This window comes from Propithecus coquereli, unplaced genomic scaffold (genome assembly GCF_000956105.1).
Source record: "Propithecus coquereli isolate 6110/MARCELLA unplaced genomic scaffold, Pcoq_1.0 Scaffold10, whole genome shotgun sequence".
Lineage (NCBI taxonomy): Eukaryota > Metazoa > Chordata > Mammalia > Primates > Indriidae > Propithecus > Propithecus coquereli.
Window position 1 is genome coordinate 19,832,632 of NW_012133858.1, and position 4,127 is coordinate 19,836,758.

Below are 4,127 nucleotides of genomic sequence, written 5' to 3' on the forward strand. Positions count from 1 at the left end.
CCCTAGTCTAAGTGTAACAACTAGGATTTTCAGAAAACCAGGTTCAGTTGATGGCTCCATAATGCTAACTTTGTGATCAGGGCTAGGGCAATGATTCCTAAGAGACCTTTTCTTGGGGGAAGAGGGGTTGCCACATACGCTAGTCCTGTGTAAGAGGCAGATGCCAAGATAGGATTAAACATGCAAGGATTTTAGCAAAACATGCAAGGATATGCCCTATGAGGGAAAACATAGAGGAAGAGAGCCAGAGAAGGCTTGGAGTGCCATTAGATCCCCAAAACAAGTGAAGAAGGAAGAGAAAGTTGGGTAGAAGGATCCTACATTGCCATGTAAATGAAGGTTGAACAAAGCAGAAGGGGAGTCCTGGAGCCAAAATCCATCAGAAAGGACCTGCGTCTCTCCCAGGAACAGGTGTGCCTTAGTATTCCTGCCTCAAGTCATTGGCGGGGAACAGCCAGTGGGAGGTGTGGCCTTAGCACAAATGCAAGGCAGCTGGGGAATCATTTGGTCAGTTATGCTCTCTGTAGTTGGAGGTCAGCCAGGCCCATTTCCATGACTACCACATCATGCTAGAAAGCTTCTTAGAGAAGAGTTGCTGTGTATTTTGTTTTGCCTGCTCTGTTTACTCACGTGTTGACATAGAATTCCTATAAAGTCTTACTATCACTGGTATCTTACCAAATCTCAGTAGAATGTAATGTGTGGGGCCAGGCGCGGTGATTCACACCTGTAATCCTAGCACTTTGGAAGGCCAAGGCGGGAGGATCATTTGAGGTCAGAAGTTCGAGACCAGCCTGAGCAAGAGAAAGACCCCCATCTCTACAAAAAATAGGAAAATTAGCTGGGCATGGTGGTGTGTGCCTATAGTCCCAGCTACCTGGGAGGCTGAGGCAGGAGGATCGCTTGAGTCCAGGAGTGTGAGGTTGCAGTGAGCTATGATCACGCCACTGCATTCTCTCCCAGGCAACAGAGTGACACTCTGTCTCAAAAAAAAAAAGAATGTAATGTGTGGTAAACAACTAACTAAGATCTTTAAAAATTGTCTTTTCTCCTTCCATTGGGAGACTTATCACATTTTATCAAAATAAAAATATGAGAATGCTTAAAGCCTTGTTTCTTTAGCACAAATTCCTCTTTAGCACTTCAGTTATAATATGCAAGTATGGAATATTGCATTTATCGAACCGTGACTCAAAAGTCCTGTTTTCAGGTCTATTTTTACAGACTCTGATACAGCCCTAAAAACCAGAATTGGTGCTGAAAACAAGTACCTCTGTGCCAAGCATGGTATTAGAATACCAAAATGAACAAATGATTTGTGCCTCAATCTTAATTTATAAAGGTCACTGAGTGATGACATGGAGAGGTCAATGCCATTGGAAGAAAAGGTTAATGTTATTCACAGTTTGCCTGCAAATGACAGGCATGGCCACAGAGGGAAGAGCCAGTGTTGGTCAGGAGGCAGAAAGGAGTGAGGGGAAAGCATAGGCAACAGCCTTTACTGGGGCATCCTGGGGAAAGGCAAGGGAGGGCAAAGTTAACGGCTTAGATTGGCTAGTTTGAATAATTCTGGCAGACTCTGAGGCACAAGACTGCCCCTAGTTGTCTGGTACCTGGCCCTGGGTTGAATTAGGGAAGGGAAAATAATGGCTTGGTATGTGAGAGTTAGATAAAGGAGGTGGTTGGAGATATGGACATGGGATTCGTTGGTTTGTATGTGGAAGGCAGGCTCACTGGGAGGTGTTTACTGCTGTCTCCAGGAATTAGCTAGTCCTGAGACAGGCAGCCTCTCTCCAGTCAACAAGGCCTCCAAAAGGTGTCAAAACATTATAAAATATGGAAAATAAAAAGTATGACTAATACAACAAGATTTAGTTCTAGTCTTCAAAAAGACCCCAATATAACTGGGAGGAAACCATAATTTCTGATTTTCTGTCTCCATTACCAGTTAATAAATAGCAGAGAAGCAGAAGGAAGGCATAGTCCATTTTTCCCCACATTCCATTAGGAGAGCGGGTGATTTTTGTTAAAGAGAAAATTTAAAATACAAGAGACTCCTACTTATCCATTGTCCATGGTTTTCCAAATATGAGCTAATGAATATTTTTAATTCTTTCAATTCCTTCCCTGCCTTTGCACATTGCATTTTTGTCAGCTGGGCCAGACCAGCTGCATAGAGAAGGCACCAACAGTATAAGATAGATGCTTATCTGAATATCTTAAACCAACATTTACGTGCTGCTTTTCTGTGCCAGGACCATGTTCACCCTTCAACATACACTGCATAATCTCATCTCTTTGCAAGAAGCCTGTGAGTATCATAGCTGTATTTCCCTAAAGAGGAAAAGTCAGACTCAAGAGACGTAAATGGCTCGATGGCAGAGCACTAGTTGGAACCAGACCTGAAGCCTGTGCACTTTGCAGATGTGGCTACAGAGTTCAGTCAAATGAAAACATCTTTAACATTTCCTACTTAAAAAGCACTCTAACTTGCCATTTTATTTTGATGGCATAACTGTAATACTAAGCATGCACAGCTAAGCATTGTATGTGCTCCTATGACATATTTTGTATCTTTTCAAAAATTTACTTTTGTCAATACAAATTAAGACATTACCTCTCCAGTAAATAATAAGCCCATGCCTTCTCATCTAGTTCAAATTTATTTGAAATAAATTTTCTTAAGTTCTTTACCCTCAGTACTGCTATAGGGATACTTTCGAGAACCAAAAGAACACCGGAGTGCAAATATTATAGATTACCTTCTAGTAATTAAAATTGTTTTTGAATAATACTTTAATGTGGTTCAGACTAAAAAATTGATTTCATATATTTATATATTAGGTCATTAAACATGAAATGTCTGATTTCAAATCAAAAGTGTAATTGTATCTCAAACAAGAAGCAGTACAATTAATCAAAGTATGCGCCTAAACTATCTTAACGATAGCTTGCTTATGCCAGCAGCGAAGAAGCCTAGAGAGCGAGTAGCAATGAAATTGTGAAAGGCATTTTCCACAGCTTGTTGAGAACTGAATATTTTTCCTTGCAAGGAGTGGTCCAAAGCCTGGAAGGAGTGGTAGTCAATTGGTGCAAGGTCTAGGGAATACGGTGGATGACAGGGAGTTTCCAAGTCTAGCTTCTGTAGTTTGAGCAGCGCTGTTTGTACGACATGTGGTCCAGCATTGTCTTGCAAGAGGATTGGCCTGTCTTTATTGACCCATGTTGGCTGCTTAATCACAAGCATCCTCATCATTTCATCTAATTGGTTGCTATAGACATCCGCTGTAATCGATTGACTAGGTTTCATGAAGCTGTAGTGGATAATACCAGCGCTTGACCACCAAACAGACACCATTAGCTTTTTTGGATGAATATTCGGTTTTGGACTGTGCTTTGGCACTTCATCTTTATCCAGCCATTGTGCCAAATGCTTGCGATTGTCAAAAGAATCCATTTTTCATCACATGTAACAATATGGTGTAGAAATGGTTCACTTTTATGTCTTGACAGCAATCAAAGGCAATCTTTGAGACAATTTCTCTTCTGATGCTTGTTTAATTCATGTGGAGCCCATCTATCCAGCTTGTTTACCTTGCCCATTTGTTTCAAATGGTCCAATATTGTTGGAATAGTAATGTCAAACCTTGCTGCTAATTCACGTGTAGGCTGAGGTGGATTCGCTTCCACTACAGCTTTCAGCTCATCATTGTCCACCTTGGTCTCAGGTCACCCATGTGGCTCATTTTTAAGATTAAAATCACCAGAATAGAACTTCTAAAACCATCGACTTACTGTGCATTCATTAGCCACAGCCTTCCCAAACATTTTGTTGATATTTTGAGCTGTCTGTGCTGCACTGGTTCCATGATGGAACTCATATTCGAAAATAACACAATTTTTGACTTATTCTTGGTTTCATAAAAATTGCTCTAAAAAAACCTCAAAGATAATCACAAGCCAAAATGTGCATTTGAAAGACTGAGGATGTACCTTCACAATAAAAATAAAACAAAGTGTCAAAGTGAAATGTCAGAGATAGCAATTGTCAAACTTAGTACTTAAGTAAATCAGACATTTTGTACTTAATAACCTAACACAATTACACATAATTATATATATAATAT